The sequence below is a fragment of the Procambarus clarkii genome, chromosome 75, assembly GCF_040958095.1.
Source record: "Procambarus clarkii isolate CNS0578487 chromosome 75, FALCON_Pclarkii_2.0, whole genome shotgun sequence".
Lineage (NCBI taxonomy): Eukaryota > Metazoa > Arthropoda > Malacostraca > Decapoda > Cambaridae > Procambarus > Procambarus clarkii.
The window spans coordinates 12,200,075-12,215,800 of NC_091224.1; positions in this window are offsets into that span (position 1 = coordinate 12,200,075).

The following is a 15,726-nucleotide window of genomic DNA, read 5'->3' on the forward strand; positions in this document are numbered from 1 at the left end:
AGATGCGTTGCTTCTGGGAGTATGGGTTCGAGTCACTTCTGGGGTGTGAGTTTTCAGTTGCATATGTCCTGGGGACCATTCAGGCTTGTTCGCATTTGTGTTCCTCACGTGTTGCCCCAAAGAATGAGGTGATTTGGTAAAATGCTATGCCCAAGATAACTATCCGAGTGCCGGCGGTGGGGTGGTTCAAATAGCCTCGGCTATCACCTCATTATGTCCGGTCGTGATGGTCAAGTGGATTAAGGCGTCTTGTACATACCAGATGCGTTGCTTCTGGGAGTATGGGTTCGAGTCACTTCTGGGGTGTGAGTTTTCAGTTGCATATGTCCTGGGGACCATTCAGGCTTGTTCGCATTTGTGTTCCTCACGTGTTGCCCCAAAGAATGAGGTGATTTGGTAAAATGCTATGCCCAAGATAACTATCCGAGTGCCGGCGGTGGGGTGGTTCAAATAGCCTCGGCTATCACCTCATTATGTCCGGTCGTGATGGTCAAGTGGATTAAGGCGTCTTGTACATACCAGATGCGTTGCTTCTGGGAGTATGGGTTCGAGTCACTTCTGGGGTGTGAGTTTTCAGTTGCATATGTCCTGGGGACCATTCAGGCTTGTTCGCATTTGTGTTCCTCACGTGTTGCCCCAAAGAATGAGGTGATTTGGTAAAATGCTATGCCCAAGATAACTATCCGAGTGCCGGCGGTGGGGTGGTTCAAATAGCCTCGGCTATCACCTCATTATGTCCGGTCGTGATGGTCAAGTGGATTAAGGCGTCTTGTACATACCAGATGCGTTGCTTCTGGGAGTATGGGTTCGAGTCACTTCTGGGGTGTGAGTTTTCAGTTGCATATGTCCTGGGGACCATTCAGGCTTGTTCGCATTTGTGTTCCTCACGTGTTGCCCCAAAGAATGAGGTGATTTGGTAAAATGCTATGCCCAAGATAACTATCCGAGTGCCGGCGGTGGGGTGGTTCAAATAGCCTCGGCTATCACCTCATTATGTCCGGTCGTGATGGTCAAGTGGATTAAGGCGTCTTGTACATACCAGATGCGTTGCTTCTGGGAGTATGGGTTCGAGTCACTTCTGGGGTGTGAGTTTTCAGTTGCATATGTCCTGGGGACCATTCAGGCTTGTTCGCATTTGTGTTCCTCACGTGTTGCCCCAAAGAATGAGGTGATTTGGTAAAATGCTATGCCCAAGATAACTATCCGAGTGCCGGCGGTGGGGTGGTTCAAATAGCCTCGGCTATCACCTCATTATGTCCGGTCGTGATGGTCAAGTGGATTAAGGCGTCTTGTACATACCAGATGCGTTGCTTCTGGGAGTATGGGTTCGAGTCACTTCTGGGGTGTGAGTTTTCAGTTGCATATGTCCTGGGGACCATTCAGGCTTGTTCGCATTTGTGTTCCTCACGTGTTGCCCCAAAGAATGAGGTGATTTGGTAAAATGCTATGCCCAAGATAACTATCCGAGTGCCGGCGGTGGGGTGGTTCAAATAGCCTCGGCTATCACCTCATTATGTCCGGTCGTGATGGTCAAGTGGATTAAGGCGTCTTGTACATACCAGATGCGTTGCTTCTGGGAGTATGGGTTCGAGTCACTTCTGGGGTGTGAGTTTTCAGTTGCATATGTCCTGGGGACCATTCAGGCTTGTTCGCATTTGTGTTCCTCACGTGTTGCCCCAAAGAATGAGGTGATTTGGTAAAATGCTATGCCCAAGATAACTATCCGAGTGCCGGCGGTGGGGTGGTTCAAATAGCCTCGGCTATCACCTCATTATGTCCGGTCGTGATGGTCAAGTGGATTAAGGCGTCTTGTACATACCAGATGCGTTGCTTCTGGGAGTATGGGTTCGAGTCACTTCTGGGGTGTGAGTTTTCAGTTGCATATGTCCTGGGGACCATTCAGGCTTGTTCGCATTTGTGTTCCTCACGTGTTGCCCCAAAGAATGAGGTGATTTGGTAAAATGCTATGCCCAAGATAACTATCCGAGTGCCGGCGGTGGGGTGGTTCAAATAGCCTCGGCTATCACCTCATTATGTCCGGTCGTGATGGTCAAGTGGATTAAGGCGTCTTGTACATACCAGATGCGTTGCTTCTGGGAGTATGGGTTCGAGTCACTTCTGGGGTGTGAGTTTTCAGTTGCATATGTCCTGGGGACCATTCAGGCTTGTTCGCATTTGTGTTCCTCACGTGTTGCCCCAAAGAATGAGGTGATTTGGTAAAATGCTATGCCCAAGATAACTATCCGAGTGCCGGCGGTGGGGTGGTTCAAATAGCCTCGGCTATCACCTCATTATGTCCGGTCGTGATGGTCAAGTGGATTAAGGCGTCTTGTACATACCAGATGCGTTGCTTCTGGGAGTATGGGTTCGAGTCACTTCTGGGGTGTGAGTTTTCAGTTGCATATGTCCTGGGGACCATTCAGGCTTGTTCGCATTTGTGTTCCTCACGTGTTGCCCCAAAGAATGAGGTGATTTGGTAAAATGCTATGCCCAAGATAACTATCCGAGTGCCGGCGGTGGGGTGGTTCAAATAGCCTCGGCTATCACCTCATTATGTCCGGTCGTGATGGTCAAGTGGATTAAGGCGTCTTGTACATACCAGATGCGTTGCTTCTGGGAGTATGGGTTCGAGTCACTTCTGGGGTGTGAGTTTTCAGTTATATATATATATATATATATATATATATATATATATATATATATATATATATATATATATATATATATATCGTACCTAGTAGCCAGAACGCACTTCTCAGCCTACTATGCATAGCCCGATTTGCCTAATAGGCCAAGTTTTCCTGAATTAATATATTTTCTCAAATATTTTGTTATGAAATGATAAAGCTACCCATTTCATTATGTATGAGGTTAATTTTTTTTTATTGGAGTTAAAATTAACGTAGATATATGGCCGAACCTAACCAACCCTACCTAACCTAACCTAACCTATCTTTATAGGTTAGGTTAGGTTAGGTAGCCGAAAAAGTTAGGTTAGGTTAGGTTAGGTAGTCGAAAAACAATTAATTCATGAAAACTTGGCTTATTAGGCAAATCTGGCCTTGCATAGTAGGCTGAGAAGTGCGTTTTGGCAACAAGGTACGACATATATATATATATATATATATATATATATATATATATATATATATATATATATATATATATATATATATATATATATATATATATATATATATATGTCGGACCTAATAGCCAGAACGCACTTATCAGCCTACTATGCAAGGCCCGATTTGCCTAATAAGCCAAGTTTTCCTGAATTAATATATTTTCTCTAATTTTTTTCTTATGAAATGATAAAGCTACCCATTTCATTATGTATGAGGTAAATTTTTTTTTCTTGGCGTTAAAATTAACGTAGATATATGACCGAACCTAACCAACCCTACCTAACCTAACCTAACCTATCTTTATAGGTTAGGTTAGGTTAGGTAGCCGAAAAAGTTAGGTTAGGTTAGGTAGGTTAGGTAGTCGAAAAACAATTAATTCATGAAAACTTGGCTTATTAGGCAAATCGGGCCTTGCATTGTAGGCTGATAAGTGCGTTCTGGCTACTAGGTACGACATATATATATATATATATATATATATATATATATATATATATATATATATATATATATATATATATATATATATATATATATATATATATATATATATGTATATATATATATATATATATATATATATATATATATATATATATATATATATATATATATATATATATATATATATAAATATATATATATATGTCGTACCTAATAGCCAGAACCCACTTCTCAGCCTACTATGCAAGGCCCGATTGCATAGTAGGTCCGCGGCCTATCTGGAGTCTCTAGAACGTAGTTGTGGTTGTTTCTGCACTCCTTGATGCGGTAGGGTCCTGAAAACTTGTTTTGCAATGGAGAACCTGGGATAGGAAAATATGCCAACACGAAGTCTCCTGGTTTAAATTTCCTTAATTTGCTGCTTTGGTCAAAATGAGTCTTCATCCTCTCCTGAGCTTTCAATAGATTTTCATTAGCAAATTTACGTACTTTCTCTATAAGGTGCTTTAAGTTTTGAAGAAACTGGGGCACATTCTGAGGATCACTGAAGGTGGCATTACATAGAGAGTCTTTAAAAGCTTTGAGAGGAGTACGGCACTTACCTCCGTAGAGCATCTCATGAGGAGATACTCCTAGAGACTAATTAGGGAGACTTCTGAAAATGCACATAATGAGATCAAGTTGTTTATCCCAGTCCTTCAAGATTTTATTGCAAAATTTCTTTAGGAGTGCTTTAATAGTCTGATGACTACGTTCAAGAGAACCTTGTGAAGCAGGATGATAGGGGCTGGACAATACCTGTCTGATGTTGAACTCTCCCAGTGTCTTCTTGAAGAGATCACTGGTGAAGTTGGTGCCACAGTCACTTTGAACCTCTCTTGGAAATCCATACTGGGTGAAGATCTTCAAATAGTTGTTTCACCACAGTAGAAGCCGTAATGTTCTTTACTGGAACTGCTATGGGGAATCTGGTGGTAGGACAAAGGATAGTTAGTATATAGGCGTTGCCAGAACTGGTCCGGGGTAAAGGACCAACACAATCTATGATGAATCTGTGGAATGGTTCCGCAAGCACTGGGATAGGATTCAACGGTGCCTTAGGAATAGAGATGTTAGGTTTACCTGCCATCTGACATGTATGACACTATTGCACGTAACTTTTGACGTCTTTAACCATACCTGGCCAGTAGTAGTCTTGTCATATTCCGTGGTAGGTTTTGTTAAAACCATATTGAGAAAGTGCTCCGTGGGCCAGGTGTAGAATATCGGGCCGTAGGCTGGTGGGAACCACTAGTTGTTCGACATTTGCCCAATAGTCATCCTCCTTCAGCTTACTGGGTCTGTACCTGCGGTAGAGCAACTGATTCTCTAGGAAGAACCCAGGGATACTGTCAGGTTGAGTCTCAGCCTGGAAGAATAATGGTGTTAATGATGGATCCTCCCTCTGTAACTTATGGAACTCCAAACTAGTAAGATTCGGTGGTAGATTCTGAGTGTATTGAGGGACTGCGGTAGCAGTAGAGTCAGCCGGTTGCGGGCGTGCAGCTTGTGCACGGGTGGTCACCAAAACCGGAGGAGAAACTTCATCACTTTCTTGGACCTCTGCTGGAACATACTCAAAGATGGGATTATCAGGTGTGTACAGAGGTACACACCTGGGGTTTGTCCATGACGATCAGGTTGGACGGTTGCAGATCTTCTGCCAAGTCGTTGCCCAGGAGAAGTTGCACTCCAGGCATGGGAAAAGGCTTTTCCCTGATGGCGACGTGGACTTCTCCGGTCACGAAAGGACACCAGGTGGACTCTGGCGAGAGGATACGGAGTGGTAGCAGTGAGGTCAGTGATAAGGACGGTTTCCCCGGTGTAGGTGATGTTAGGCACAGCTGATTTCAATTTTATTGATTGAAGAGCCGCTGTGTCCCACAAGATCTTCAATATGAAACGTCCCTCCGAATCTGTACTGGTGGCAGAGACAGTTCCAGGATACAGGTGTTTGCTGAAGAGAGAAAGATCATTAACAGGAACACCAACATTCATCACAGGCTTACCGGACTTAGGAGGAGTCGGTTTGGGTTTAGTAGTTTCATTGCCTTTGTATTGAGCCTTCCCACATTTATCTATGGTATGTACATAGAGTTTGCAATACTTACAATACAATTGAGAGCTCGCTTGATCGGCACTCACTTTATAATAACTATACCAAGACTTCTTACCGGAAGGTGGATCTGGTGATAGCCGATGGATGAGGCTGTAGGTGTCAGCTGACTTCGCACATCTGATGTAGTCGGTTTCTTCTTTATCTGCTAAATATAAACGGTCGGAAGGGGGAACACGTCTCAAGAATTCCTCAACTAGCATGAGGTTGACGAGTTCTGAAAATGTAGAGACATGTGCTGCTTCCAGCCATTTCATGAAATATCTTTTCTTTGTATTGGCAAATTCTAGAAAGGTGGTGGTACTTGCCTTTAGATAATCACGGAATTTTCGTCTGTAGCTTTCGGTGGAGAGAAGGTAGGCTTCCAAAACTGCTTGCTTCAGGGTCTGGTAGTTATTCTCAGACGCTAAGGTACTGAGAGTAACTGCAGATCTACCTGTGAGATGCACTCTGAGAAGGGTAGACCATTGTTCTGCAGGCCAGCTAAGTTTTTTATCTAAGGTCTCAAAAGTGGTGAAAAATACATCGATCTCTGTCTCAACGAATGGTGGCATTAACTTAATGCATGGGAGACTTTGAAACTTACGGGAAGACTAGCTGTAGCTTGTTGACGCTAAGTGTGGTGTGTAGTTTCCAAAGCGAGTTCTTGTCGATGATATTCGAGCGCACTATCAGCTAGCTGTTTACTGTACTCACGTTGTATCTCCAGGTCACGTTTTTTTGCTTCAAGTTGCTCTCGCTCACGGAGTAGGGCAGCCTCACGTTCCCTTTCTTCTTTCCTCAGGGCAGCCTCTCGTTCTTTTCGTTGTAGAGCTTCTTTCGCCAGGGCCGCCTCGCGTTCTTGTTCTTCTTTCCTTAGAGCAGCCTTTTCCTTCCTTAGTTTTCGCTCGAGTTTTGCAAGTTCGAGCATCAACTTCATAGTTGCCAGAGAATGTCTATCTGCAATAGAATAATTTTCGTGAGTTTCAGAGTCAATCTTCCCTTCATCTCAGAAGTGATCCAATATTAAATTATGCAAGTCATTTTTGTTGGCTCCAGGGGGAACATCTAGTTGATACTCGTGTGCAAGAGTTTGTAATTCGGTCTTCTTGGCACGAATTAAGCTCCCTATTTCACCTGCTGGATCGTTACGAAAAGCTTGGAGACGAAACATGGTGAAAGAGAGCAAATAAATGTACAACGAATATAGTTGTGATATGGTAAGTGTCAGTAACAGGATGACGTGGCAACTGGTAACTATCCTGTGGAATTTAATATTTAACAATTAAAGTTAATTTTAGTATGATAAATGATTAGTCAATCAAAAGCGCAGGAAATCTTGTACCTGGTACTTAATGTAAGAGAATAAGGGCAAGAAAATCCTACTAAATAAATGAAACTGAGTTTCTAAAACAAATGAAACATTTAATTGTTTCAAAAGTGAATAAGGTAGCCCAAGAATGTAGGGATACCTTGCCGAGTCTCTATAGGACAGCAGCCAGGGTTTTCCTACTAAATGAAATATGATACTTACAGAATTAGCGATCTTTGTGCTCTGAAAAAAGAAAGCTAATTCCCTACCTAAGTAAATATCATCATCTCTGACCGACATGTACGGGTTGCGAGTGTCAACTGGTGACGAGAACTGCTGTTGAGGTCCCAACTCAGCAACTTAGTCCGTGCTAGAGGAACTATGGCCCTCTGTATTCTCCTTCGGTCGGATTGCAGAAGATAGGGTGCTTTGACACGAAGACAAACCAAAGTACCAGGGTACCAAAATGATGATCTGTCTGTGATTAAGAAATATCCTAGGGACAAAAGGTGGAAAACATGAGTAATAACACGAAGGGAGGGATGACCAATTAAGAGAATGACTGCGGCCTACAGTCACCACGTAATCCAAAGTTATCCAACACTCACAGTATGCTACTCTCGGAATGCACAATACACACAGCACCATATAAATATTAAAAGTAATGAAAAGCAACTGTATCAAAGCCAAGTACACTTACCACAAATTGATGTTCTAGTACTAGTACCTGAGTGAAGCTCCTAGGACAGGCCCCCATTAAATGTGACGGGAAAGTGTAGGAGTGTAGATGTTCGGCAGTCCTCCTAATGGCTGGTGTCAATGCCTGTCACATTTACAAAAAAAAAGGGACTGCTTGTCTGTTGTTTGTTGTAAGGGAAGACACGCAAAACACATAGTATGAACAATGAAACTTTAATTAACTGGAAAGCAAATTTAAAAACAAAGACAATCCCTTGGCTCTGTACAGTGCAAAGAAACAAGTCATAAAATCTAAGAACAGTGATAAATTACTCTAGGAAAAATATAAAGACAAAATGACAAAAACAGGTGCTGAGAATATAGCGCTAGCTGGGAACCTCCACCAATAAACAGTACGTGTATCAGTTGGTTGTTCACAGCTTGAGAGCACAAGGATATTCTGACTTCATTGGCTGGTTCAAGCCCAAACATCGACTTAGGCAGAGGGCGCTGAGGTGCAGAGGTGCAGGTGTGCAGACGGCGGGTCACCAATTAGAAGCAGGCAGGCTGGAATGGTAGTTTGCTGGTTGACGACGGGCGAGCCAGCATGGAGGGAATGTGGAGCGGGGGTTTAGGGTACGTTTTGTCTCCTGCTCAAAACGTTTTGTGATACTAGTAGAAGTATCTTGAAGGTAGCATCTTATTCTTTTATATGTGTAAGTAACTTTATGTAGGGAAGAGCAGGCTCAATCTCTCTTGAAAGAGATTATTGAAAAGCAACTGTATATATATACATATATATAAATATATATATATATATATATATATATATATATATATATATATATATATATATATATATATATATATATATATATATATATATATATATATATATGAAGGTGAAAACATGGGGGGATACATAAGGGATAAATGTGAGGTGAAACATAGAGGTGCAGAAGGCTTATTGGCCCATACGAGGCATCTCCTATCTAAACACAAAGATTAATCCAGTGTAATTGGCCTGTTATGTTGGACATTGTCTTCTGTGTTGGCATTGATATGTTCTTGTCTTGTCCTTACTCTCATGGTGGGTAGAGTAAATAGTTCCGTGATTTGGGTGTTCATGGTAGGTCGCTCTATTCTTATGTGAATTGCGTCAAGAATTTGTAATCTTCTTGCATCTTGGGTTTTGTCTATTATGCAAGTATTCTTGTTCAACATTTCTCTTGTTAGAGTAATGTCATGGGCTTGTCTCATGTGATTCCTAGGGGCACCAGATTGAAGATGGCATGTCAAACGCCTCGTCAGCTTGGTCGACGTCATACCTATGTACTTACATTGAAGGTTACATCCTTCGTGGGGGCAAGTGTACATGTATACAACGCTTGACTGCTGTAGAGGGTTCTCCGTTGGCTTCGGGCTGTTTTTAATAAGGAGTTCGGAAGTCTTCTTGGTTTTGTGAAATATTATCAGGTTTATGTTTTGGTTAGGAGTAGTGCTTTTTACTCCTTTACGGATTATTTCTTTCATTATTCTTTCCTCTTTTATATGTTCACTGTGCATGGTTGATTTGTAATATAATTTTATTGGGGGTGTTGTGGTTTCTGTTCTGACCTAGAACTGTAAACTCACCCCCCATAAGTGACTCGAACCCATACTGCCAGGAGCAACGCAACTGGTATGTACAGGACGCCTTAATCTACTTGACCATCATGACCGGACAAAAGGAAGTGATAGCCGAATCTATTTGAACCACTTCCCCGCCGGCACTCGGATGGTAATCTTGGGCATAACATTTTATCAAATCACTTCATTCTTTGGGGCACACGTGAGGAACACAAATGCGAACAAGCCTGAATGATCCCCAGGACTATATGCAACTGAAAACTCACACCCCAGAAGTGACTCAAACCCATACTGCCAGGAGCAATGCAAATGGTATATTCAGGACACCTTAATCTGCTTGACCATCATGATCGGACAATAGGAAGAGATAGCCGAAGCTTTTTGAACCACTTCCCCGCTGGCAATCGGATGGTAATCTTGGGCATAGCATCGGCAATCACTTCCTTTTGTCTGGTCGTAATGGTCAAGTGAATTAAGGCGTCCTATACATACCAGTTGCATTGCTCCTGGCAGTATAGGTTCGAGTCACTTCTGGGGTGTGAGTTTTCAGTTGCATATAGTCCTGGGGATTTGCACTTACTTCCATTCTTCCCTTTAAACTTACCCAATATTATACCCATTATTTCGTGTTCTGTCTTGTGTTTTCACCTAATCCATAACTGTTGTAACATATCTCCTCACTCAAATGCAGGTATATAAAATGAAAGCCATTTAAATTTTAGCATAGTAGGAGTCTGTTTAGTGTTTGCAGGTTATAGTTGTGTGTGTGTAAACACAAGTGTCTTTGAAAATGTAATAAGCTATTACGAAAAGCATTCAAGTGTCACGTCCGACTAGAAATAAAAAGGAATTTTGGAGAATTGATTCTTCAATTACCATCGACAGTGAAAAGAAACATAAGAAATATTGAGAAAATTCGTGTTAGAATTATTAATCTTACTTTTTCGGTTATATTTAATAATATATGTTTACAAGAAAGACTGCTACCAAAATATACTAATATATATATATATATATATATATATATATATATATATATATATATATATATATATATGCAAACAAGCCTGAATGGTCCCCAGGACTATATACAACTGAAAACTCACACCCCAGAAGTGACTCGAACCCATACTCCCACAACTGGTATGTACAGGGACGCCTTAATCCGCTTGACCATCACGACCGGACATAAGGAAGTGATAGCCGAGGCTATATGAACCACTTCCCCGCCGGCACTCGGATGGTAATCTTGGGCATAGCATTTTATCAAATCACCTCATTCTTTGGGGCACACGTGAGGAACACAAATGCAAACAAGCCTGAATGGTCCCCAGGACTATATACAACTGAAAACTCACACCCCAGAAGTGACTCGAACCCATACTCCCACAACTGGTATGTACAGGGACGCCTTAATCCGCTTGACCATCACGACCGGACATAAGGAAGTGATAGCCGAGGCTATATGAACCACTTCCCCGCCGGCACTCGGATGGTAATCTTGGGCATAGCATTTTATCAAATCACCTCATTCTTTGGGGCACACGTGAGGAACACAAATGCAAACAAGCCTGAATGGTCCCCAGGACTATATACAACTGAAAACTCACACCCCAGAAGTGACTCGAACCCATACTCCCACAACTGGTATGTACAGGGACGCCTTAATCCGCTTGACCATCACGACCGGACATAAGGAAGTGATAGCCGAGGCTATATGAACCACTTCCCCGCCGGCACTCGGATGGTAATCTTGGGCATAGCATTTTATCAAATCACCTCATTCTTTGGGGCACACGTGAGGAACACAAATGCAAACAAGCCTGAATGGTCCCCAGGACTATATACAACTGAAAACTCACACCCCAGAAGTGACTCGAACCCATACTCCCACAACTGGTATGTACAGGGACGCCTTAATCCGCTTGACCATCACGACCGGACATAAGGAAGTGATAGCCGAGGCTATATGAACCACTTCCCCGCCGGCACTCGGATGGTAATCTTGGGCATAGCATTTTATCAAATCACCTCATTCTTTGGGGCACACGTGAGGAACACAAATGCAAACAAGCCTGAATGGTCCCCAGGACTATATACAACTGAAAACTCACACCCCAGAAGTGACTCGAACCCATACTCCCACAACTGGTATGTACAGGGACGCCTTAATCCGCTTGACCATCACGACCGGACATAAGGAAGTGATAGCCGAGGCTATATGAACCACTTCCCCGCCGGCACTCGGATGGTAATCTTGGGCATAGCATTTTATCAAATCACCTCATTCTTTGGGGCACACGTGAGGAACACAAATGCAAACAAGCCTGAATGGTCCCCAGGACTATATACAACTGAAAACTCACACCCCAGAAGTGACTCGAACCCATACTCCCACAACTGGTATGTACAGGGACGCCTTAATCCGCTTGACCATCACGACCGGACATAAGGAAGTGATAGCCGAGGCTATATGAACCACTTCCCCGCCGGCACTCGGATGGTAATCTTGGGCATAGCATTTTATCAAATCACCTCATTCTTTGGGGCACACGTGAGGAACACAAATGCAAACAAGCCTGAATGGTCCCCAGGACTATATACAACTGAAAACTCACACCCCAGAAGTGACTCGAACCCATACTCCCACAACTGGTATGTACAGGGACGCCTTAATCCGCTTGACCATCACGACCGGACATAAGGAAGTGATAGCCGAGGCTATATGAACCACTTCCCCGCCGGCACTCGGATGGTAATCTTGGGCATAGCATTTTATCAAATCACCTCATTCTTTGGGGCACACGTGAGGAACACAAATGCAAACAAGCCTGAATGGTCCCCAGGACTATATACAACTGAAAACTCACACCCCAGAAGTGACTCGAACCCATACTCCCACAACTGGTATGTACAGGGACGCCTTAATCCGCTTGACCATCACGACCGGACATAAGGAAGTGATAGCCGAGGCTATATGAACCACTTCCCCGCCGGCACTCGGATGGTAATCTTGGGCATAGCATTTTATCAAATCACCTCATTCTTTGGGGCACACGTGAGGAACACAAATGCAAACAAGCCTGAATGGTCCCCAGGACTATATACAACTGAAAACTCACACCCCAGAAGTGACTCGAACCCATACTCCCACAACTGGTATGTACAGGGACGCCTTAATCCGCTTGACCATCACGACCGGACATAAGGAAGTGATAGCCGAGGCTATATGAACCACTTCCCCGCCGGCACTCGGATGGTAATCTTGGGCATAGCATTTTATCAAATCACCTCATTCTTTGGGGCACACGTGAGGAACACAAATGCAAACAAGCCTGAATGGTCCCCAGGACTATATACAACTGAAAACTCACACCCCAGAAGTGACTCGAACCCATACTCCCACAACTGGTATGTACAGGGACGCCTTAATCCGCTTGACCATCACGACCGGACATAAGGAAGTGATAGCCGAGGCTATATGAACCACTTCCCCGCCGGCACTCGGATGGTAATCTTGGGCATAGCATTTTATCAAATCACCTCATTCTTTGGGGCACACGTGAGGAACACAAATGCAAACAAGCCTGAATGGTCCCCAGGACTATATACAACTGAAAACTCACACCCCAGAAGTGACTCGAACCCATACTCCCACAACTGGTATGTACAGGGACGCCTTAATCCGCTTGACCATCACGACCGGACATAAGGAAGTGATAGCCGAGGCTATATGAACCACTTCCCCGCCGGCACTCGGATGGTAATCTTGGGCATAGCATTTTATCAAATCACCTCATTCTTTGGGGCACACGTGAGGAACACAAATGCAAACAAGCCTGAATGGTCCCCAGGACTATATACAACTGAAAACTCACACCCCAGAAGTGACTCGAACCCATACTCCCACAACTGGTATGTACAGGGACGCCTTAATCCGCTTGACCATCACGACCGGACATAAGGAAGTGATAGCCGAGGCTATATGAACCACTTCCCCGCCGGCACTCGGATGGTAATCTTGGGCATAGCATTTTATCAAATCACCTCATTCTTTGGGGCACACGTGAGGAACACAAATGCAAACAAGCCTGAATGGTCCCCAGGACTATATACAACTGAAAACTCACACCCCAGAAGTGACTCGAACCCATACTCCCACAACTGGTATGTACAGGGACGCCTTAATCCGCTTGACCATCACGACCGGACATAAGGAAGTGATAGCCGAGGCTATATGAACCACTTCCCCGCCGGCACTCGGATGGTAATCTTGGGCATAGCATTTTATCAAATCACCTCATTCTTTGGGGCACACGTGAGGAACACAAATGCAAACAAGCCTGAATGGTCCCCAGGACTATATACAACTGAAAACTCACACCCCAGAAGTGACTCGAACCCATACTCCCACAACTGGTATGTACAGGGACGCCTTAATCCGCTTGACCATCACGACCGGACATAAGGAAGTGATAGCCGAGGCTATATGAACCACTTCCCCGCCGGCACTCGGATGGTAATCTTGGGCATAGCATTTTATCAAATCACCTCATTCTTTGGGGCACACGTGAGGAACACAAATGCAAACAAGCCTGAATGGTCCCCAGGACTATATACAACTGAAAACTCACACCCCAGAAGTGACTCGAACCCATACTCCCACAACTGGTATGTACAGGGACGCCTTAATCCGCTTGACCATCACGACCGGACATAAGGAAGTGATAGCCGAGGCTATATGAACCACTTCCCCGCCGGCACTCGGATGGTAATCTTGGGCATAGCATTTTATCAAATCACCTCATTCTTTGGGGCACACGTGAGGAACACAAATGCAAACAAGCCTGAATGGTCCCCAGGACTATATACAACTGAAAAAGTGGTTGGGGAAGGGGAAGTGGTTCATATAGCCTCGGCTATCACTTCCTTATGTCCGGTCGTGATGGTCAAGCGGATTAAGGCGTCCCTGTACATACCAGTTGTGGGAGTATGGGTTCGAGTCACTTCTGGGGTGTGAGTTTTCAGTTGTATATAGTCCTGGGGACCATTCAGGCTTGTTTGCATTTGTGTTCCTCACGTGTGCCCCAAAGAATGAGGTGATTTGATAAAATGCTATGCCCAAGATTACCATCCGAGTGCCGGCGGGGAAGTGGTTCATATAGCCTCGGCTATCACTTCCTTATGTCCGGTCGTGATGGTCAAGCGGATTAAGGCGTCCCTGTACATACCAGTTGTGGGAGTATGGGTTCGAGTCACTTCTGGGGTGTGAGTTTTCAGTTGTATATAGTCCTGGGGACCATTCAGGCTTGTTTGCATTTGTGTTCCTCACGTGTGCCCCAAAGAATGAGGTGATTTGATAAAATGCTATGCCCAAGATTACCATCCGAGTGCCGGCGGGGAAGTGGTTCATATAGCCTCGGCTATCACTTCCTTATGTCCGGTCGTGATGGTCAAGCGGATTAAGGCGTCCCTGTACATACCAGTTGTGGGAGTATGGGTTCGAGTCACTTCTGGGGTGTGAGTTTTCAGTTGTATATAGTCCTGGGGACCATTCAGGCTTGTTTGCATTTGTGTTCCTCACGTGTGCCCCAAAGAATGAGGTGATTTGATAAAATGCTATGCCCAAGATTACCATCCGAGTGCCGGCGGGGAAGTGGTTCATATAGCCTCGGCTATCACTTCCTTATGTCCGGTCGTGATGGTCAAGCGGATTAAGGCGTCCCTGTACATACCAGTTGTGGGAGTATGGGTTCGAGTCACTTCTGGGGTGTGAGTTTTCAGTTGTATATAGTCCTGGGGACCATTCAGGCTTGTTTGCATTTGTGTTCCTCACGTGTGCCCCAAAGAATGAGGTGATTTGATAAAATGCTATGCCCAAGATTACCATCCGAGTGCCGGCGGGGAAGTGGTTCATATAGCCTCGGCTATCACTTCCTTATGTCCGGTCGTGATGGTCAAGCGGATTAAGGCGTCCCTGTACATACCAGTTGTGGGAGTATGGGTTCGAGTCACTTCTGGGGTGTGAGTTTTCAGTTGTATATAGTCCTGGGGACCATTCAGGCTTGTTTGCATTTGTGTTCCTCACGTGTGCCCCAAAGAATGAGGTGATTTGATAAAATGCTATGCCCAAGATTACCATCCGAGTGCCGGCGGGGAAGTGGTTCATATAGCCTCGGCTATCACTTCCTTATGTCCGGTCGTGATGGTCAAGCGGATTAAGGCGTCCCTGTACATACCAGTTGTGGGAGTATGGGTTCGAGTCACTTCTGGGGTGTGAGTTTTCAGTTGTATATAGTCCTGGGGACCATTCAGGCTTGTTTGCATTTGTGTTCCTCACGTGTGCCCCAAAGAATGAGGTGATTTGATAAAATGCTATGCCCAAGATTACCATCCGA